At 40.2% G+C, this 24519-nt stretch overlaps 1 non-coding gene across 1 annotated transcript; it reads left to right on the top strand.

Moving 5' to 3' along the window:
* Positions 1–7089: 7089 nt before the first annotated feature.
* On the top strand, positions 7090–7196 carry LOC136231626 (small nucleolar RNA R71). The gene has a single exon (XR_010689997.1). It is a non-coding gene; the product is annotated as a small nucleolar RNA R71 (small nucleolar RNA).
* The last annotated feature ends 17323 nt before the right edge of the window (positions 7197–24519 follow it).

Raw genomic sequence — 24519 nt, 5'->3', positions numbered from 1 at the left:
TGACAATTAAAACCGTCAGGTTAGCGTGTGGGAAATTGCCATATTTAATTTGAGATGACAGTTTGTATAATAAATTCTGCCATTATAGACTGTTTAGATGGCATAGGTCTTAATCAACCATGTCAAATGAGTTTTTTTCATATGATAGAAACATTTTTTAATGTCTTTTTTATTGCTGTTTAAATGACATTTTTAAAAATTAAAATGTCACTTTATGCCTTCTTCTTCGTTTGAATTTCTGGTTTTTATACCTGAATACAGAAACATTCTAAAATATGAAGATTAAATTCTGTATAACAATGGTTTCAATTTTATTGGAGACCAATACTTATAATATGTTTACATTTGTGCCTAACGTCAATCCATATCTTGAATAACCAATACATTTCTAAATTAAAACACAAAAATAATAACCAATATCTTCCATAAGTCAATCCATATCTTGGAGTAATAATTAGGCCTATAATCCCAAAGGTCTTGTTATCTGCAAAAGCCAAGCAGGTCATTAATATTACACACAACCCTAAACTCAGTAGTAATTATGTGACCCTTCCCCTAACACGACCTTTCACTTACCACAATCATATCACTATAAATATATGCATCATAATTCAGAATCATACCTTCAACAGCCAGAAAACTTACCAACAATGGATCCCCTTGTTGAAACTCCAGGAGAAATAATTACTGACTTGAATAAGTTGTACATGGAGAACTGATGCGCCTCCCGTAAAGGAAGACTCACTAAGGGATAAGTGTACCCCGTCGTTACCAAGTAATAAAATTCTGAAAAGTCCAGGTATCGTCCACAGGATTTATTTCTGCAAGTATCAAGCTACTTGGTCTCAGGTGTTATCTAGGCTTTGGAGGTTTTGAGTTTGGTTTTTCTTAAGTTAATCTACTCCTAGGTTGGATTATACTACTCCTAGCTAAGTTATCTAATTTTAACTAAGTTATTCTACGCCTAATTAAGTTACTCTACCCCTAATTAAGTTAAACTACTCCTAGGTGATCTTTTACCAATGTAATTATCCGAAGGAACATGAAGGGATACGATGATAATGAAAATAGATTGTTTAGACAACGGAATTAAAACCTAATCTAAGTCACTTGTGTCCGAGGCGATTAACCCTACCTATCCTCCTGAGGTCCCTAGTTCGTGATTCCCTTGTAAGGCCAAAACTAGCTCTAAGGCTCAGCAATTTGGGCTTAATCTTCTATAGGGTCGTCAATCCTATAGGCACTGACTAGGTCAGATTCAGCTCGCAATATGTGCCAACTTAATTTTGGGATTATCGAATGAGTTAAACCAATCAGACAAAGCGTGGACCACACTACTGAATGTGCGACCGAATAAACTGTGACACAGGAATTTGTGCAGATATAGCATGGAGTTGGAGCGAAAAGAGTGATTATAGGCGAGTTTTGAATTGAATCGCCAGAATCCAGTGAGCATTCTCCAAATGTCCGAGGATGTCATGTCTCGTCCAGGATGACGTTTGATTGTATCCTTCGGGGGAAAACCAAACCAAGCATGCAACTCAGGATAGCCGAAAGTAAAGATTTCGCCTTCCCGACGAAAACTGAGACGTACTCGTCGTTTATTAGTGAAACGCACGGTACAGAAGAATTCGAGTATCCAGTCGCCTATTATTGGAAATCGCATTTGGGCGAATTTTGTCCACCCTAGGCGTTCCATATAGCTTGGATAAGTCTGGGCGTTTGTTGCTTGAGGCAGCATTGTGCCTTGAATGTTTGTATTTGGTAGGCATGGTGTCGATTTGAAAGAAACAAAGTTTCTGTTACTAAATAAAAATGGTGTTTTGAAGAAATCAGAGTTCTGATAAAGATGAAAAGAATTGTAACAGAACTTGAATCCTCTAGGACTACTTTATAAGAGTTTTAGATCAAAAGATGTGTTGTTTTAATCATGAAAAGGTATAAAATGACACCTTTCGGGAATGAAGAAACTTAAGGTTTCAGTTGTTAAGAGGTGTGTTGAAAGGTTTAGGTTGATTCAGACCTGAGTGTGCAGGAATTTCGCGTGTCGCGACCGAGAATAGCAAAGCCGCGGTCGCGACACGCTGATTTCCTTGCGGAAATCAGGTGTCGTAAGCCATGTCCTGATTCACGGTAGAGAATTTATAATTCTCGTTAAGTTCAGAGAAAATCTAACATAATTGGACAAATCTGAAAAATAGAATTCTCGGCAGAGAATTCCAAATTCTCGGCAGAGAATTGCCTGAAACTTCAATTTCAATCTAATTTCCTAAAATTAATTCTAAAATTATGAAATAAACATATTTTATGCATATAAATCATAACATAAAGGCATCTAATAAAAAAATTGGCATTTGAAAATAAAATAAAATAAAATAAAATAAAATTCAATGAACAAAAACGTAAAAAGAAATAAAACAAAATAAACTGTGATCGAAAAACTGAGTGATTTATACGTCAGAAAATCTTGTTACGAACGAAATTTCTAGTTGTGAAATATTTTCGTAATAGATTTTACATCGATTACCATTAACTTTGAAACGAATTCCGTTAGGACCTTCCAGTTCTAAAGAACCATAATCGAATGTCTTGACGACTAAATATGGTCCTATCCATCTGGACTTAAGTTTTCCTGGAAATAAACGAAGTCGTGAATTAAATAGCAGCACTTTATCCCCAACGTTAAAGTGTTTGACTTTAATTTTGGCATCGTGCCATTTTTTCACTTTTTCTTTATAAATTTTTGCATTTTCGTAAGATAGATGGCGTAACTCATCTAACTCATTTAAATCGAGCAAACGTTTCTTACCTGCTTATCGTAAATTAAAGTTAAGTTCCCTAATAGCCCAATAGGCTTTATGTTCTAATTCGACAGGCAAATGACATGCCTTTCCATACACTAAGCGGTATGGAGTCATTCCTATTGGTGTTTTAAATGCAGTACGGTATGCCCATAACGCATTATTTAGTTTACAAGACCAATCTTTTCTTGAGGATGAAACTGTTTTCTCTAGAATCCATTTGAGTTCTCTATTTGATATCTCCGCCTGACCATTTGACTGAGGATGCTATGGCGTTGATACGCGGTGGCGTACTCCATATTTTTTCATAAGCGTTTCAAAACTTCGGTTTATAAAATGAGCACCACCATCACTAACGATGACTCTTGGACAACCAAATCTACAAAATATATCGTCAAGAAAATTAACAACAACTTTAGAATCGCTCGTCGGGGTTGCAATTGCTTCAACCCACTTTGAAACATAATCAACGGCAACTAATATGTAAGTTTTACCATTAGAAGGGGGAAAAGGTCCCATGAAATCTATTCCCCACATATCGAAGACTTCAACTTCTAATATGGTTGTGAGGGGCATCTCATCTTTCCTTCCTAGATTTCCTGTTCTTTGGCACTTATCACAACGAGTAATAAATGAACGGACGTCTTTAAACATCGTAGGCCAAAAGAAACCACATTCAAATATTCTAGCTGCTGTCTTTTTAGCTCCATTATGTCATCCATAAGAGCTAGAGTGGCATTCCGACATTATGGATTCAAATTCATTTTCACCAACGCATCTCCTAATTATCCCGTCACCACAAGTTTTGAACAGAAAGGGATCTTCCCAAAAATACTGTTTAATGTTGAAGAAAAATTTCTTCTTTTGTTGGAAATTTAACCCTTCCGGAACAATATTGGCTGTAAGATAATTAGCAATATCTGCATACCATGGTGACATGACACTTTTCATTTGATAGAGATGTTCATCAGGGAAATCATCTCGTATACCGTTAGTTTCACCTATGGGACCGTTTTCATCTTCAAGTCTCGATAGATGATCGGCGACAAGGTTTTCTACTCCCTTTTTGTCTTTTATTTCTATATCAAATTCTTGTAACAATAAAACCCATCTAATTAGACGTGGTTTTGCATCATTCTTAGCAAATAAATATCTTAATGCTGCATGATCAGTGTAAATAATAACTTTCGAACCTAAAAAGTATGACCTAAACTTATCACATGCAAAAACTACAGCTAACATTTCTTTCTCAGTTGTGGTGTAGTTTAATTGTGCACCGGAAAGTGTGTGACTTACATAATAAATGACATGAAGTTTCTTATCCTTCCTTTGTCCTAAAACACATCCGACAGCTAAATCACTTGCATCACACATAATTTCAAACGGTAAATCCCAATCGGGTTTAGCAATAACAGGTGCACTGACTAAAGTTGTTTTTAATGTTTCGAAAGCTTTAACGCAATCTTCATTAAAATCAAAGGTAGAATCTTTCATGAGTAGATTAGTGAGTGGTTTGGAAATTACAGAAAAATTCTTAATAAATCTTCTGTAAAAACCGGCATGTCCTAAAAATGATCTTACTCCCTTAACAGTAGTTGGAGGGGGTAGTTTCTCTATTACAGAGGTTTTTGCTCTATCTACTTCTAATCCTTTTTCAGATATTTTGTGACCTAAAACAATTCCTTCGTCAACCATGAAATGACATTTTTCCCAGTTTAATACCAAATTTGTTTCTTCACACCTAGACAAAACTTTATCCAAGTTTTCTAGGCACGAATCAAAAGAATCTCCATAAACTGAAAAATCGTCCATAAAAACTTCCATGATATCTTCAATGAAATCATTAAAAATCGCAGTCATACAACGTTGAAATGTTGCAGGTGCGTTACATAGACCAAAGGGCATTCTCCTATATGCAAATGTTCCGTAAGGACATGTGAAGGTTGTTTTATCTTGGTCATCCGGGTAAATTTATATTTGAAAGAATCCGGAGTAACCATCTAGAAAACAGTAGAAAGCATGACCAGCTATCCTTTCGATCATTTGATCAATGAAAGGAAGAGGAAAATGATCTTTCCTAGTTGCTTTATTTAAATTTCTATAATCTATACAAACCCTCCAACCAGTGGTGGTTCGTGTAGGTATTAATTCACCTTCTTCATTCCTTACAACAGTTATGCCTCCCTTTTTAGGTACACAATGGATTGGACTAACCCATTCACTATCCGAAATAGGGTAGATGATTCCATTGTCCAGAAGTTTAGTAATCTCATTTTTTACTACTTCTTTCATATTCGGATTTAGGCGTCTTTGCCTATCCTCTTTAGGTGGCTTATCTTCTTCTAAGTGAATTCTGTGCATTACGATGCTCGGATTAATACCTTTTAAGTCTGAAATTTTCCAACCCATACTTCCTATCCTATTTCTAACAACTTCTTTCAATTTCTCTTCTTGGACTTGTGTTAATTTGTTAGAGATAATAATAGGTAGAGAATCGCCTTCGCCTAAGAAAGCGTACCTCAAATGACTTGGTAATTCTTTAAGTTCTAATTTAGGTGGAACTATAGTTGAAGGCAGAACTGGTCCATCTTCTCGAATCAAAGGTTCTGGGTCCTTATCTTCTAGTTCCTTACTCATTATAGGTTCTATTATTTCTTCTTTTTGAACAATGTCATTTACACATTCTTCAATTAAATCAAGTTTCATACAAGCGAAATCCTCCATAGGATATTTCATCGCTTGATTCATATCAAACTCAATCTTATCATCGCCTATTCTTAAAACTACTTTCCCTTCCGACACATCAACTAGAGCACGTCCCGTGTTCATGAACGGTCTACCCAAGATTAACGGACAATTTACGTCATAAGCAAAATCTAAAATAACGAAATCGGTAGGAAAAATAAATTTGTCAACTTTAACTAGAACATCCTCAATTATACCGTATGGTCTTTTAGTGGTTTGGTCCGCTAATTGCAAAACCATATTGGTACGTTTGATGTCTTCTTCGAAGCCTAACTTATTAAAAATAGATAATGGAATCAAGTTAATGCTTGCTCCTAAATCACAGAGACAACTGGGAAATTTCATATCTCCCAATTTACACGGAATGGTAAAACATCCGGGATCCTTGAGTTTTGTGGGCAAATTACTTGACACAATTGAACTGCAATCTTCAGTTAGCGAAATGGATGAAATTCCTTCCCAACTGATTTTCTTTGAAATTAAATCTTTGAGGAATTTACCATAATTGGGAATTTGTGTAATCGCATCCATAAACGTTAAATTAATATGCAAATTCTTAAGTTTGTCTAAAAATGTTAAAAGTTGTTTGTCATAGTCCTTATTGCGAACTTTGTGTGGAAAAGGTGGTTTGGGTACAAAAGTTTTTGTACTAGAGTCAATTGGTGCATCTTTTTGTTTTAATGTATCTTCTTTGGGCTTCGGTAAATCAGTTCCAGGTAAGGTCGAATTTCCGGGCATTTCCGGACCTAAGTAATTTTTCCCTGAACGAAGAGTGATAGCCTTAACATGCTCTTTCGGATTTTCTTCCGTATGGCTTGGAAGACTTCCCTCTTTGCGGGATGGAATTGATTTAGCGAGTTGTCCAATTTGAATCTCCAAATTATGGATGCTAGATGATTGGTTTTTAATAAGCTGATCGAATTTATTCTCGATCCGTTTAAAACCATCGTCGTGATTACTTATTTTTCCGCTCATAGCATCAATAATTTTGTCGATTTTAGAAGATAAAGTGCTAATCGTATCTCTAGATTGATTTTGATAATTAGTAGTACGATTTTGATTAGCATTAGCATTATTATTATCTCTCCAGTTAAAGTTAGGATGATTTCTCCATCCAGGATTATATGTATTGGAATAAGGGTTATTATTTTGGTTTTGCCCTTGGACAAAATTTACCTGTTCAATTTCACTCATACCTTTGTAATCCACATCTGTTTGGATTGGCTTACTATTAGAATCACACGATGCCATAAACCTATCAATTTTGTGCGATAAGGCAGAAAATTGGGCTTGCAACATCGCTACTGGATCAAGATTCACTATACCTTTAACTGATGATGTTGTTGAGGATGATGGTTTCACTAATGGTACGTGTCCACGTTCCGCGGGCCACATACTGCTGTTGATTGCCATTTCCTCCAAAAGTTCTCTTGCTTGGGCAGATGTTTTCTTCATGAATAACCCTCCAGACATAGCGTCCAATGAACCTCTAGTTGTAGGATTTAGTCCATTATAAAATGTTTGCATTAAAAGTTCGGCGGGCAATTGGTGGTGTGGGCATAAACGTTGAAGTTCTTTAAAACGTTCCCAAGACTCATAAAGAGTTTCATTATCATTTTTAGAAAAAGATGTTAACTCTTTAATGACTCTTGCGGTTTTTGCTAAAGGAAATTTTTTTGATAAAAATGCTTGGGCTAATTGCTCCCAAGTCTCAATTGATGCGGCTGGCATAGAAGTTAACCATTCTTTGGCTCGATCCTTCAAAGTAAAAGGAAAAAGGCGAAGTTTGATTGCTTCTGCAGTTACATCAGTAATTTTAAAAGTGTCACAAATTTCTAAGAAATTTGTCAAATGGGTATTAGGATTTTCGTTAGGTAACCCGTAAAACGTTACATTATTTTGCAACATATTAAGCAACGCAGGCTTAATTTCAAAATGATGTGCATTAATTTGGGGTCTAACTATACTGTTTGTTACACCGGCCACTCCTGGCCTAGCGTAATCCATAAGTGTGGCCATAACTTCTGGCTTGGTAATTTTAGTTTTTATTGGGGTTTTGTTTTTCTTTTTCTTTTCTTTCTTGTTCTTTTTAAGAGTTCTTTCAATTTCTGGGTCAAAAGGATCTGGTGACGTGCCTGAACTTCGAGAACTACGCATGAACTTGAAATTTCGCACGAACCGAAACTACCTACAAAACAGAATTTGAAAAATAAATATGTTAGTAATTGAAAATAAATAAAATATAAAAGTTTGAATAAGTATGAATAAACCTAGATTCGTAATAAAACACGAAAATTTTAAAATTTTGTCAAAAATTTTGGCGTTCCCCGGCAATGGCGCCAAAAACTTGTTGAGCGATTTCCGCAAGTGCACGATATACGCTTGTAGTAATAAAAGATATCGATCCCACAGGGAACGTTTTTTTTAAACAAAACTTATTTATAATCGGTTAAATTTACTTTTAGGTTTATAATATGGAAAATCGTTTAATCGGTTTTGGTTTTCAAATTGCTAGAATGAGAATTAGGTTAGAGTATGAAAACGTTAGAAAATATTCTGATTTAAGAATGAATTTGCAAGATAGGAACGTTTAGTACTTTTTAGAAAAGTAAACGAATGTATTTGTTTGCATTAAGCAAAGAACACAACTTTAAACTTTGTACGAATTATAAAGATGAAATAAATGACGGAACCTCTAATTAATTGGCTTTGAACATGACAAAACCCTTTCGTGATAATTGCCCTTAATCAAATTAAAACTCTTTCGAGATAATAATTTGCCTAAGTGTTCAACAAAGTTTCCTTATAAAGATTTTGGATTAAATACGTTTTAATGAAAACACCAGCAGTCACTTTAGTGGATTGGTTACCATAAATGCTGCATAAAAATCTATCGAATAGAACGGACTTTATTAGATGAAATATAAATTGATACAAGTTTACAGAGAACATGGAGCATGGAAACATTCGACGGCTTGCAAGTGAACGGGTTGATCAATCCTTTCCTTAGGTTTCGTTAGAGTTTGTCAGGCTCAGGGGCGGATCCTCTACTCAATCTTCTCGTTGAATCTTCGTAATAGAGACTGGGTCGGTCTACTACCAAAATGAAAACTAAACTGGAACAATGTCTAAACGCTACTAAACTTGTTATTATTGAATAAATAATGTGTGTACAGCATATTGCTTTTTACAGAATCGAAATCTAACTTCTGAATCACTTGATTCGGAATTTCTGCATAAATTCTATACTAATCTCTTTTTCTCTACATATCTTCAACTCTCCATCAACTCTTTATTTATAGATGTTGAAGAGTCTTGATTGAAGTGTCGTGTCCGTTGTGAAGGATTGTGTCCTTTGTGAAGAGACGTCTTTATCCACCTGAACGATCGCGTTTCGTCGAAAACGAAAGTGTGTAACTACGCTTCTAAAATCTCCTGCTCGTACCGAGAATATTAAATTCTCTACCGAGAATATTAAATTCTCTACCGAGAATGGGGGAGCATCAATTGGTCTTCAAACGAAGGAAGGAGAAGCTGGGGAACGCGTGTCACGACCGTGAATTTGGGGGCCGCGGTCGCGGCACGGAACGTTTTTCAGTTTTTCAGCTTTCATTCGCGTCCTCGATTTGGCGTTATTAATTTCTGTCGTCTTCGACTCCTTCTGTTACCTTACAAGAAAGAAACATATTCGAGAGTAAAAGCTTCCTAAACAGTTATAAATAGCATAAATTCGTAGCAATATTGATGTAATTATTGATGATATTTTTAGGTATATTTTGGGCTTAACAGCGAGTATGAAGTGACTGAGCTTTTTATTCGTTATATTTTCTTTGAGACGTTTTGATTTTAAGAACTGGGAGATAGAGTTCTCCTTCTTTTGTTCGTCTCTTTTCTTTTCTTTTTCTGTTTTTCTCTTTTTTTTTTTTGGATAGCATTGCTCAATCACTTCTTAGCCTTTTGGCTTGCTACTATGATGCCATAAACAAGGATAAAGCGCTAGAAGAAAACAAAGGCTCAATTCGAGCTTTGCAAAAACTGGGTTAAGTAACAAACCAAGTGATGGTTTGCAAAAATTGGGTTAGGACGAAAGAAAAATCTAGAAACTACAAAAATATAGGCTCAAAGGGGCTTCCTAGAGTGGATGAAAAAGAGAAAATAAGGTAAAGAAAAGGGTTAATTCTAATGAGGCTGATTTCATCGTCTACCATCTCAAATCATTGCACGTAGGTTCAACACAGTATTAGGTGCAAAATCTGTAATCTTTCCACAAGTCAAAGCATTCACACAAAAATGTCAAGAAAAAAGAGCTTTTTGATGTTCGCTCTTGGGCTCAAATTCAACTCACAATTCTTTGGGTTTCAATTTTGTGTTTACTAGTTCTCCCCAAACTCAAGTTTAACATCACATGCCTTCAATTCTTAAGTTATCTACCTAAGTAATGATTTTAGCATTTCTTCAAAAGTAGGGTCTAAATGCAAACTTTAGCTCATGCTTTTACAGATACAAGGATTGTGTCCTACACCTAAACTAGTTGTCATGCAATCTTAAATTCGGTTCTCAGCCTTCAAGGACAAATAACGAAGTTTAGATTCGAAGGAGGTTCACGGTTTTAGGTCCTAAACATGCAAAAACATAAATAAAACCCAAAAACGCTAAACTAAACTAGACACGATGCAACAAAAATTTAAAAATTATACAATTTTTGTAAGTTTGTCTACCCCTCCTCTTCACACTAAAAATATGCAATAAGTTCCAACATTGCATCACAAACCATAAAGAACAAGTGTAAAAAGTTAGGGTGGAGAAGACAACTTACTGATCGGCCGGAGGGTATGGCCAAGGCATGTTGTAGCGTTCGCAGTAGTCTGCCGCTACGTATTCAAGACCCGAAAGCCTTCGGTCCATATTCTGCTCAAAGTTAGTGAACCGTTGGTCCATCTGTTGAACAGTGTTAAGGGTCCGTAGGTTAAGATCTCTCATTTCTGCCATCATGGTGTTGATGGCTTGGAACTGGGCCTCCGTCCCCGGCGCTTGGTTTTCCATTTGGTCTCCTGCTGCGGCAGTTCCTTCTTCCTCAGATTCTCCCTGTTCTTCTTCTCCCTGTTGTGGTGGGTTTCGTGCTCTTTTCCGTACCCTTCTGCTAGAGCTTGCTCCTCCAGATGAGTTCCTGTTTAAAACTGAATGGAAAGTAGATCTCCCCAGAAATGTGGAGTTAAGCAAAGTTGGGTAGAAACCAGTGTTAGACAAGGTGCCGAACGGCCTCGCCCGGGCGGACCGGGGGGTGGACACCTCATGGCGACATAAGCGGTGATTGGCGTCGAAAGCAACCAATCGTGGAATCAAGCTGCTCGGCAGGACCGGAGTTCGGAGTATGGAAGAGTCGCCACCCACGAATGGGAAAATGAACACCGATCCCTTGCGGGAGACCGGTGAGGGTTCGGGAAACTTAGGTACGAGCCGAGAAGGCTAGCTCCTTTCCGGAGAAAGGCTACTAGGCACCCCGACATCGCCCGGTTATGAACCACCGGCCTCCTACTCAGCGTGTTAGGCGATAACGGACTAATCGCATATTTCTTTAAGTTTAAAATTCATTTGAAACCTTTTCTTTCTTGCTTTGAAAACCGTTTTGAGCATGTCATTAAAATCCATCTTAGTAAAGAATCACCCATTTTGCATAAATTTAAAGTACATAGAGAGGGGGAGAAGAAAGAATTGATTTATTCACAGTGTGATTTATACTTCATATTATACACTAACTCTAAGCTAAGCTCATTCCACAAAACGAGTTTATTTACATGGTTCATACCTTATTCGAGTGTTTGAAAGTGTGAGATAAAAAGCTTTAACAAGAAAACGTGATTAAGCATACAAGTCCATTTATTTTTGTACAAAATCATTTGGATAAGAAAACGATTCAAAACTCCATTATGTACAATTTAAGAAACGGTTTTAATTACAAGGTTCACTTAATTCGTCGTTGGAACGAATTAAGGTTTTAAAACGTGATGTTTTAGGAAATCGTTTGAAATGATGAAAAGCCTTTTATTTACACTTTAAGAATATTTAGAAAAACTTTAGTTCGAATAACCAAATTGAAATCTCTTTTTGTGGTTTATTTTCCCCTTTTTTCACTCAATTGAATCTTTACTTATCATAATCACAACAAATTAAATCACAATTACCAAACAAAACCCATTTAAAATATACATATAAATGTCTAAAGAATAAAAAAGGAATATATACATATATATACCTTTTTAGTAAAAGATGGTGATTACACCTATAGATTAAAAATAAGGTAAAAACATAATATGTACTATAGTTATTGATATATGCTAATAAAAAGGAAAATAACACTAAGTATAGTATACTTTTTATCCTAATTCAAAATATGTAAAAATAATGAATAAAGTTCATGAATGAGAAAATAACATTTAACCCCAAATTAGTTTTTACACAATAGCTATATGGAAATTAACCTACCTAAAAGTACATCCCAATATCAATACCCAAAATAATATCTAATAACCCAAAAGCATTTATAAATCATCCCAAATGGGCCAAGCAAATGATCCACAAAAATAATAATTAGATATAGCTTGAATGAGCTTAAAGAAAACCTATATATACATATATATATTTTTACAAAGTTAGATTAATATAAATAATACCCAAACACAAAATGAGTAAATATATAATAGATAATTATTAGTTATATACCCCAAAATGATTTTAATAAAATAATTACATAATTATATATACATATATTAGGGACCAAATATCAAAAAGTTAAGAAAAAAGGGTTAAAAAGTCATTTTTTCCGAATTCCAGCAGCTTTACCGACGGAAAATCCGTCGGTAAACCGCCTTTACCGACAGAAAAAGTGAAATTACAGAAACATCTCTTAACAGTTTCCAGATTTATTCAAAAGCTTTAGAACTAATCTATTCTATCATTTTTGGCCTCCGAACTACCCGAATCGGGTCATAGTCTATAACGGAAACTCCCAAAACGATGTTTTATTTTAAAACGTTAATTAAAACATTTTCTAAATCTAGATCTACAACGTTTTAGTCCCGAACTACCCCTAAATGGGGTCATGGTTCGTATTGGGACATAAAACGAGGTTTTTATTTTAGATCCAAACTCAAGTGTTTGTAGAATGAAAGGAGAAAATTAATTTGACAAGTTTAAGCAATAAAAGTGCAAATAAAAGAGTAAAGGAGTAGATCTAAACAATAAAAACGTAATAAAGAATGAAATGAAAGAGTAAACGGGTCTAGTTCCTCGGATTATTACCTCTAAATCGGTAATGGAGATGCCAAATCAAGTCGATTGATAGTGTTTTGAGTCGGTTTCTTGGGTTTTTGGGCGAATTCGGATCTCGTCGAATTTCTCCAGGGGTTCGGGTTTTTTTCCTCTTCCTAATGCCTTGGGACTCCATCCTATTTATAGGCATATGGAGCCCCAAACATAATTTATTTTTGGCTCCAAGCCAACTTGGAGCCAAAGGTAAGCTAGATGGCTTTATTGTTATGATTATTATTATTATTATTATCATTATTATTTGTTATTTCATTTTTTTATTTTTTTATTTTTTTATTTTTAAATAAAAGCTAACAAATGCACTTGGCATTCGGCCAAGTGCATTTGCTGCACTTGGCCGAATGCCAAGTGCAGGGAGGGCTGGGCCTGGGCGGCCCAGCCCTCGTCACGGGCCGTCCAACGGCCCGTGACGTAAATACCGGCCCCGACGGGGCCGCGTTTATATATACTAAAAAAAATAAATAAGTTTAACTAAATAAAATACATCTAAAAACAACCAAAATCAATAACGATTGATTTTCGTCAAAACCGATTTTATTAGCTTTTATAAAATTGATCCTTTTACAAAACCATATATATATATATATTCTTTGGATTGCTCGAATACCAAAATAAAACCCTCTATCATCCCGAGATTTTATTAATAATAAAATTAGTAAGAAAAGGGTGTGAAATACCCCGAACTCGGCGAGATGATTTAAGATTTCACTCGCGGAACCGATTCGCCCGTCATCTCGATTCGATTTCCGAATTCGATCAAACCGGTCTCCACGGTTCCTTCGAACAACGTTTTTTTTTCATTATTATTTTTATTGACTCATCATTTATTTCAATCGACTGATTTGGATCCCTTTTTATAATTTTTCTTCATTGGTCCTCCGACCCCGGTGTCTACAGTTGCCCCTACTTTCTATTTTTGACAGTGACGTGTGTGCTTTTTGAAAAAAAAACTTTTTCATGAATGCAACACATGCAATGCGAAATATATTAAAGTAAAAGACACCTATAGAGTGAGAGGAGAAATACCTGATCTCCATGTCGCAAGTTCCTATCTTGTCTTCAATCTTCACTTTGGCTGTCCTGTCCTTGCCTCTGAATCGGCTGCCGACGAACGCTCCTTCTGGGGCCCCTAGTCTCTAAATCGACCGCAGGTAAAATGGCTCTTTCTAGCAACCCTAGTCTAAATCGACCGCAGGTAAATGGCTTTTTCTAGCGACCCTAGTCTAAATCGACCGCAGGCAAATAGCTTTTTCTAGCGACCCTAGTATAAATCGACCGCAGGTAAATGGCTTTTTCTAGCGACCCTGGTCTTCACATCGACCGCAGGTAAAGTTGCTTTTTCTAGCGACCCTAATCTTTATCTCGACCGCAGGTAAAGTTGCTTTTTCTAGCGACCCTAGTCTTTATCTCGACCGCAGGTAAAGTTGCTTTTTCTAGCGACCCTAGTCTTTATCTCGACCGCAGGTAAAGTTGCTTTTTCTAGCGACCCTAGTCTTTATCTCGACCGCAGGTAAAGTTGCTTTTTCTAGCGACCCTAGTCTTTATCTCGACCGCAGGTAAAGTTGCTTTTTCTAGCGACCCTAGTCTTTATCTCGACCGCAGGTACTCTTTCATTTTGAAATTAATCATTCAACCCTAATCTCCACATCGATCGCAGGCGTCCTTTCGTTTGCGTATCTCCACATCCATCGTTCGACCCTAATCTCTACATCGATCGCAGGCGTTTTCATGTATTGCAGACCTCCAAATCGAACATCCGACCCTAATCTATACATCGATCGCAGGCGTCCTTTCGTTTGCATATCTCCAAATCCATCGTTCGACCCTAACCTCTACATTGATCGCAGGCGTTTCCTTGTATTGCAGATCTCCAAATCGAACATCTGACCCTAATCTATACATCGATCGCAGGCGTTTGCTTGTTTCGCATATCTCCAAATTAACCGTTCGACCTTAATCTCTACATCGATCGCAGGTGCTCTTCGTTGATGATAGCTGGGCTTTATTACTCTTCCGATAGTTGGAATTGAGACCTCGTCCAAGAGGTTTTGACCGCAGTCGCTTTGATATTTGGGCCTTATCACTCGTCCGAGAGTTTGTGACTGCAGTCGCTTCATGCCGTAGACTGGAGTCCGTAGCGGGGCCTGTGCCCATTGATAATGCCGTAGACCACAGTCCGTAGTAGGGCCTGTGCCCATTGATGATGCCATAGACCGCAGTCCGTAGCGGGGCCTGTGCCCATTGATAATGTCGTAGACCGCAGTCCGTAGCGGGGCCTGTGCCCATAGATCGAATCCTAATTTGCCTATCGAAGCCTGCCTAGGCTTGCACAAATTTCATGGAGCTATCCAAGTATTTCTGCGTGCGGCTTGACTTAAGTCACGCCCATCATCTGGTGAGTATTGTATAACCTAGTGTAGTGATATGTATGCACATGATTATGAATGAATGTATGTATATTTTCTCTTTTTTTTTTCTTCTTTCTCCTTTTTTACATTGCTTCCCTCCTATTTTTCTTTACAGGGAGGCCTCCATTCTATGGACCGAAAAGTACAGGAGGGCGTGGCGGCCAGGCGAGGAGAGTCACTACGGAATGATGACGCTCAGATCGTACATCGTTATCGAGAGATGGAGGATGAGTGCTCCAACTGGGAGGAGCGAGGCCGGGCAACCGAGGAGAGGAGCCGTGTGGATATAGAGGTCCGGCGAGCTACTGAGGAGAGTTTGCGGATTGCGATAAAGGGTCATCGGGTTGCCGAGGAGGCCTTAGCCGAGGAGTGGGTACCTTACTTCAGAGGCTTTGATTCGCTTGAGGGCTTTCAGGACTTTGGGGTTCCTCCTCCTTGATAGTCCCGTCATTGTTTTGGTTTACGACTTTATTAGTACTACCGTGATGTATAGTGGGTATATGTGAAAAAGATGTTTGTGTAAGCTTTTTATTTGGTGGTGGGGAAAAGAAATGTATAACTCATGACTTGTAATACCATACATTCAGTCAATCATAATAATTTCAAACATTCTCTTTGAATATATTCATGCCTTTATTTATTTACAAGCAACAGAAATACTTAGCCACTTACACATTATTTCCATAATTGCTCAAGATATAACTACTGTTGCCAGGACCCGCCTTTTTTCGGTTTTCAGGTCCCAGCGATTTTTCAACTCTCCTTTTATTATCCCAGAATTTTCAAATGAGCGCCTTCTTGGGTTTTCACTCATTGGGATGTCCCTTATTGTTGCATAGGTCACCCTTTGCGGGTTTTCAACCTATCGGGAATTTTTATTTCTTTCTTTTTTTATTTTACGAAAAGTATTTCTTAAGCCCATCCAGATTGGTAGGTTCGGAGAACTCCATGCCGTCCATAGTAGTTAGCTTAACCGCTCCTTTGCTTAGCATCTTCTTCATGAGAAAGGGCCCTTCCCAGTTTGGCCTAAACGTGCCCCTAGGGTCAGTGTGCGTCCTCCGGATCTGTTTCAGCACCATATCCCCTTCTTTGATAGGGTTGGCCTTGACCTTTTTGTTGAAGGCCCGGGCCATCCTTCTTTGATATAACTGCACATGGTAAAGAGCCTCCATCCTTTTCTCGTCCACCAACGCCAACTGTTCATATCGCTTCTTCACCCATTCCGTCTCGGGAATCTCTGCTTCTACTGCGATTCTCAACGATCGCTTTTCAACCTCAATTGGGAGAATGGCCTCTGCCCCATATACCAAAGAGAACGGTGTTGCCCCAGTAGACGTTCTAACCATCATGCGATAAGCCCATAAAGCGAGCGGAAGTTGCTCGTTCCAATTCCGATGCGACTCCACTGTCTTTACGAGAATCCTCTTAAGGTTCTTATTTGCGGCTTCTACTTCCCCATTAGCTTGCAGACAGTATGGAGAAGATCTATGATGCTCGATATTGTACTCCTGGGAAAGACTTTTTACTTCTCCTTGAAACTGGACCCCATTGCCCGTGATCATGTGATGAGGCACCCCGAACCTGGTGATTAGATGCTTTTCAATAAACTTCCTCATCTGCTTTGATCCCAGCTTACTAAACGATTCTGCCTCTACCCACTTGGTGCGGTAATTAATGGCAACTGCGATGAACTTATGTCCATTAGATGCATTAAGCCTCACCTCGCTGACGATATCGATGCCCCAAGCTGCAAACGGCCAAACGGGTGCCAACATGTGTAGTTCCATAACTGGCAGGTGGTTATAATCCCCGTTGATTTGACAACCATGGCATTTCTTCATATATTCATTTCAATCTCTTTCCATGGTGAGCCAATAGAAACATTGCCTTACGATTTTCTTTGCTAACACTGCTCCTCCCATATGGGCTCCACAAATTCCCGAGTGCACTGACTCCATCACTCCACGAGCTTCTCCTTCGTCTAAGCATCTCAATTGTAAACCATTGGTGTGACTTTTGTAAATCAAATCGTTGTGGATGACGAATTGCTGAGCTAACCTTCTGATCACGGCTTGACCCCTGAGTTCTGATTCTGCCGGATAAGTTCCACTTTGCATGAAGTTCACGATGTCGAAATACCAAAGCTTTCCATCCACTCCTAACATTACATCTTCGTAGCACGGTTTGTGAGACCTCCTCAATACTAGAGGCTTTGAGGCAAGGTTCTGTGGATTATCCCATACCGACACCAACGTGGCCAAAGCATCCGCCGCTTGGTTTGCGCTCGAGGAATATGATAAAAATGACATTCTTTAAACCTGTGTGCCAACCCTCCTAGCTGATCTAGGTACGGGCGCAACCTTTCTTCTCTTACTTCCCACTTCCCCTGGGCTTGTTCGATGATCAACTTTGAATCGCCCCAGATTTCGACATACGACGCTCCGAGCGTTGCTAACGATTTTAACCCATAACTGCATGCTTCACACTCGGCCATAATGTTGGTGAGAGGGAATGATAACTTTTTCGCTATAGGGATCCTTTCCCCTTCCAGTGAGGTGACTAACACTCCTACCCCGGCTCCATTCGAGTTAACCGCTCCATCAAAGAACATTCTCCACGGTTAATTTCTATTGCGTTCAGGTGCTCGTCCGGGAAGTCATAGTTTATCTCCTTTTCTTTCTCATTTAGGGGTTGATTGGCTAGAAACTCGGCTACGGCTCTCCCCTTAATAACCTTCTTCGTCACATATTCGATGTCGAATTCTGACAAGAGCAACAACCATCGGGCCAGCTTCCCTGTTAAGGATGGAGTTCGGTACAGATACTTTACGGGATCCATCCGGGAAATAATGATCACTTTGTAAGACTAAAAATAGTGCCGCAGCTTCTTCGTTAGCCATACTACTGCCACGCACTTCTTTTCGATCATGTTATACTTAAGCTCGTATTCCGGGAACTTCTTACTCAGATAATACACCGAAATGCTCCACACCGGTGTCCCCTTCCTGGGCCAACATTGCTCCAATGGATCGCTCCTCGATTGCTACATATAGGAGAAGTGGTTTTCCGAGTTTAGGCGGTCTCAAAACCGGTGGATTAGTCAAATAGGTCCGGACGCTTTCCAACGCTTGCTGGCACTTGTCATTCCAAACTGTTGGTTGATCTTTCCGTAGTAGCTTAAAGATTGGTTCGCAGTTTGCGGCGAGTCGTGCTATGAACCGACTGATATACTGAACCTGCCCCAGGAACTCTCTCACTTCTTTCTCATTTTTCGGTGCCGGCATTTCCTGTATGGCTTTGACTTTATCGGGATCCACTTCTATCCCCTTGTTACTGATCACATAGCCTAAGATCTTCCCCGATGAAACGCCAAAGAAGCACTTCTTCGAGTTCAACCTTAGCTTGAATTCTGCAATTCGGGCCAAAAACTTCTCAAGTGCAGCGAAATGCCCCTCTCTCGTCTCCGACTTGACCATCATGTCGTCCATATAAACTTCCACCTCTTTGTGTATCATATCATGGAACAGTGCCATAGCCATCCGTTGATAAGTTGCCCCGACATTTTTCAAACCAAACGGCATTACCCTATAGCAGTACGTTCCCCACTCAGTTGTGAAAGAGGTCTTTGCCTTGTGCTTTTCTGCCATCTGAACTTGCATGTAGCCCATGAAGCCGTCAACATTCGTGTGCAAGACGCTCGATGCAGCACTGTCGATTAATACGTCGATGTGAGGCAATGCGAATTCATCTTTGGGGCCCGCCTTGTTAAGATCTCTATAGTCGACGCACATTCTCACTTTGCCGTCCTTCTTCGCGATGGGCACTACATTTGCGACCCAAGGGGGATAGTCGATTACTTCTATGAACCCCGCTTCTAACTGTTTCTTCACTTCTTCTCTGATCTTATCTGCCCATTCCGGCCTCATGCGTCGGAGTTTCTGTTTCACGGGCTTAGCATCGGGGTATGTTGGAATACGGTGAGTTACGATTGATTGATCGATTCCTGGCATGTCTTCGTATGTCCAAGCAAACACTATTTCGTATTTTTTAATTATTCTCTCAAATTCTTTCCTCTCTTCAGTAGTTAATTCTTGAGCAATTTGTATAAGTTTAGGATTTTCATCCGTGCCAAGATTGAAAGTTGACATTTCTATTGTATTGATTTCAAATGTAGGCATGTTATATGAATGAGAATGCATGGAATGATCAGAATCAACATCAAGCAAGTAAGCAAAATCAGAATTCATTTCATTGATAATGTTGGCGAGTACATCATCGGATTCAAATAAAGCAGTAATACAATTTTCATCATCGGGGTTCTCGGGTTTCTCATAAGGCTCGGAGGTGTTGGGCTCATCCACCGCTCCCACGGTTGCTTCCATTGTGACCACCTGCTCCTCGGCATTCAAATCTAACATCATGATCTCCACGATGAAGCAACTTGCCTCTCCTTTGCCCCATCTGGTGACATCATTGAAGATCTCAAAACCTGGCAGAATCTTTCCTTCGGCGCTAGTCCATGACTCGGGAGTCCCAGAATAAACCTTCCCGTGGCCTTCATTCACAAAATACTTCTTTAGGCCCGCCTGTCCCTCACCACCTGTGTTGGACGGACCTCCCAGCTCGTATCCCAAACCCCTCCGGGTTTTCTGACTCTTGAAGTCCGAAAATTCTGGCAACCCTTGATGGTGTGCTCCCAAGCCCATACCGGGGATGAAACCCCCTTTCATCATCTTCACCACATCGGCGGTCATGCTAGACTCGTAGATCCCAGAAACTTGGAATCCGGAGAAAAGCTGAGGCTCAATTCCCAACGTCGCCACTGAATTCAATTTCTCAGCTCTGATCGTCACTATCTCCTCCCCGAAGGGGAATTTGATCATTTGGTGGAGCGTGGAGGGCACACCTCCTAGCTTATGGAACCATGGGCGTCCCAACAACACAGCAAAGGTCACTGGTATATCCAGCACAGTGAACTTAGTTTCTTCCTCATGCGGCCCTACCTTCAGCTTGGCCTTAAAGATTCCTTCAATGTGCCTGCGGCTATCATCGTAGGCTCTGATCACGGTTTCCGAGGCAGTCAAGTCTCCTCTCTCCACTCCCAACTTGGACAAAAGTTTCAGCGGGCAAACATTAATGGCCGATCCATCATCAACCATCACACAGCTAGTCTTCTTCCCATTAATTTCATCTCGGATGTATAAAGGCTTGTTGTGAGCCTTACCCTCTTCCGGGAGATCTTCGTCGGTGAAAGTGATTTCAGCCTTTTTCCGGGCCATAATCGCCCCTACTAACGCTGTCGGCTCAATATCGGTAGAAATGGCCAAATTCTGCAGCTCCTTCATCAGATTCTCACGGTGGTACTTGGAATGACATAGGATTCCCACACCGTAGACTTAGCTTGTGTTTTCTTCAACTGTTCGAGGACCTGGTCATCTGGCTTGGGAGCCGATCCTTCTCCCGCCTCGGTTTCCACCATTGGCGCCTTCCCCTCGGCCACTCTACCTGATCTTGTCATAACAGAAATCTCTGGCTCGTCATCAGATTCATCCCAAATATTGATAGGAATTCTCCGATCAGCATCCTCCTCATCTGAGGAACTTTCCCAAATGTCCACAACCATCAGATCCATTACGTGAGGGACGTTTGAGTTCAAATAAAAGGGATCCGCCGATCCATACATGGCCCAGCCTATCAACTCTTCATAATCCCTGAGGGACACTCTGCTCATCCTTCTTGCCGCCATCGGAATAGCGCCTCTCTGTATGCACATGAGCTGCACCTTATCACTCATCGTTTCATGACACTACTCGTAGCGATACCTCCACCTCCTAGCGTAATCCACAAATGGTTCCTCTGGGAATTGTCTGATCCTATCCAGATCTTCCAGGGATCCCGTCCATGGAACATACATCTCATACCTCGACACAAACGCATCCTGAAGGGGTATCCAATGACCCATTTCTTCCTCTGATAGGCCTTGATGCCACAACAAGGCTTCTCCCATGAGAGTTTCCGGGAAATGTTCATGTAATTCACATTGAGGGAACCCAACGTCATACATATGGTTGCGGAACAGCCTTGCATGCTCAACGGGATCCCGATATCTGCCATACTTGGGCATTGCTAACACCGCTTCAGGTGTTTCATAAGAGGGTGAGTCCGGGGTTTGCTCCGCAAGCATCCATACTATATATTCCTTAATGAACCTCTTGGTCATCGCGGCCCAATCGCACTTGATATGCATCGGGAGAGACATATACCACATCAGCGGCTCCCCCATTAGTGAATTGCAAAACAGACTGGTGATCTCTTCCTCTTTAAAACCCAACGGCCCCATGGCTGACAAGTAGAAGTGAAGGTGCTCCATTGGATCTTTTTTGCCGTTGTATTTACTGACAGCTGATAACGGACGCTTAATAGGCCCAATTTGGAGCACAAAACACTCCGCAGTCTTATCTTTAGCTTTCTTGTACTTCTCTAGGAATAAATCAGACAACTGTTCCCAATCATGCTTGCAGGAGTCAGGCAATGAGTGGAACCATCCTAAAGGCTCGCCAATTAACGAATGGTGGAACCACTGAGCGATCTCGTCCACCCCAAAAGATTCAACAAACATATCATGCATATACTCACGCAAGTGCACATCGGGATTCTCTCCTCCACTGAATAGACTCAATTCTGGCACAATAGTTCGAGATGACCCTTCCCCGGTCTCTTCAGCACTATCTTCATCACACGGTGCTCCACCGTCTAACCCTTCATCCATCGGTTCACCCTCTTGCTCCTTGCCAAGGAAGGACACATATAAACCATTTCCAACATTACTCTTCTCATCGGAGTCCAACAACTCCTCTTCATTTTCCTCGAAGGATTCCATGACTAATCTTGCTCCGAGCCCAGACCCGATCATTCTTACCCTATGGTTAGGCAATGGATTACGCCTAGTGGAAGGGTTCGCTGACGAAGGATCAGCTATTTTCTTTTCCTCAATCAAATCCTAAATCTCGTGCTTCAACCTCTCACAGTTCTCAATAGTGTGCCCATAATTACTGTGGAACTCGCAGTATCCCCTAGCTTGTATCTGCGGAGCAGGCGGTGCCTTGTTATAATGAGTGAGGGCTTTCAACAACCCATTTTTCTGCAATCATTCGAAAACTTTTGCATAGGTCTGATCAAACTTGGCGAACTGCCTCTTCTCGATAGCATTAAGATCAAGCACTTTCACTGCGGCCGATTCTGTACTCGCGCTTGGCCCTCCGGCACTATATCCAGAATTTGTCCACTTGGTATAAGCTTTCTTCGGCTCTCCGTCCCCCTCAACTGTCAAGGCGCAGCTATACATCTGATTGAAATCGTTAAAAGGCATATACCGCAGCTCACTCTTAATATACGGCAATGTGTTGCCAATTACCATTCGGATCTGATCCTGCTCAAGCGGCTTCTGCTTCATAACTGCCGCCTTGGCTCTCCACCTCCTCACAAAATCGGAAAAAGACTCACCAGTTTGTTGCTTAGTGCTCTCTAGCTCCTTCAGAGTAACCTCAAGCATGGTGTTGAAGCTATATTGGGCGATGAATGACTTTGCCAACTCCTTCCAATCTCTCTTCGTCACTAGCGGCAACGCATGAAACCATACGAGGGCAGCTCCCTCCAGATAGGTATTGAATAGTCCCAGGACTTGATCCTCAGTTAGGATCGTGTGCTTCATTACTGCAACATACTGATTCATGTGAGCCGTGGGATCCCCGGTTCCATCGAACTTCTTCATGTCCGAGAGCCAGAATTTCAAGGGCAAAGCCGTTGCCGACAAGCAGTTCTTCAAATTATAAAAGTCTTGACTCCCAGAACTTCCCCCACGCAGATCCTGCACCTCCTGAGTGATGTGCTGCTTCCACTCCTCTTTCTTAGCCTTCTCTTTCTCAAGCTGTTTCTAGATATAATCCTGATAGTCATCCTCGTTCCCAAAGCGGGGGCCAGTGTTTACTTCATTCTCAGCGCGCTTACTACCACTCTTGTTATCCTTCAATGCCAGCTCAGCTAGCTGGGCCAAAATTGCGGCCAACTGATCATTAATGTTGTTCACAGAATTTTCTAATTCGGCCACTATTTCGTCGGTCGCAGACATACTGGCAGAAGACTGAGTATACTCGGACGAAGATGATTCAGAAGCCACAACTGCCGATTCGGAACTATCAATCTGTAGCTGATCAAACTGCCTGACTAGCCGGTTACTCTCGCGAAACCACAACCGCTTAATGATGAAGTCTGCGCGAACGGTATCCATTAGCATGTATGCATGATTTTATATGCATGATTCGTGGTGTGTGCGTTTATTTATTTACGGATATATAAGATAAGAAGAACAAACGTAACGCCAGTCTGATTACACGTATCACAACATCTCTCTTCCACCCTTATTCATCCACGCACTCGATGGTCCAAGTCTCTTTCCTAAGATTTTGGTTTGGGGCTCACATTGCGGTCCAGGGGACGCGTGATGCCGTCGATTATTGCGGAAAAAGTAAATCATCCATCAGACAATACAGTTCGTTATGACATATCAACGTTTAGTGACTAAGATATCGACCAAGTTGGATTGTCCTTTTGGAATAACTCATCTTTTGTCATTTTGCGAGACGCATTAGTTCGGGTTTTGACTCCCTTTGAGCGCATCTCGGATTTTAGACGTGGTACGAGCTATTCTTTTAGTTCAACCATTCGTTATTGACAATGACTCGTTCCCTTTTATTCGCGTGGGTTCGTGTCTCGATTTTTAAATTACGACGGGATCTTTTGGATCTATCGAGAGACGTAACCACGTGTTTGTTTAGTGATGAAATCACTTTTCGGATTTTTTCCTTAGGGAACGGACTCATCGCGTAACGCGTTTGTTTTTAACGTCAAGGATCCGCTCGCTCGTTTTGGCTACGTGAAAAAGACGGCGAGTCTTATTCGAGCGCATGATAATCCTTCGGCTTTATTTCTTCCAATTTACGGGATATACTATCCTAGCGTGGTTATAGAAAATCAACGTTTCGTTGAATCGCATGCTTATTCGAAGCAGGGATATTACCGCTCTCCTCATTTAGACACGAATTGAGCGAACACGCCAATCGGGCCATATTTCTTGTGGTTTTGGTAACGGTCGAAATGATCGAGCCATTAGTCAAACCCACAGTCTCGTCCATATGGTGCGATAATGCGTTTTTTTAGCTTAATTCGGCTTCGTGATTTTAA

The sequence above is a fragment of the Euphorbia lathyris genome, chromosome 5 (assembly GCF_963576675.1).
Source record: "Euphorbia lathyris chromosome 5, ddEupLath1.1, whole genome shotgun sequence".
Taxonomy (NCBI): domain Eukaryota; kingdom Viridiplantae; phylum Streptophyta; class Magnoliopsida; order Malpighiales; family Euphorbiaceae; genus Euphorbia; species Euphorbia lathyris.
Note: the sequence above shows the minus strand (reverse complement) of the source record. Positions and strands in the feature narration are given on the sequence as shown.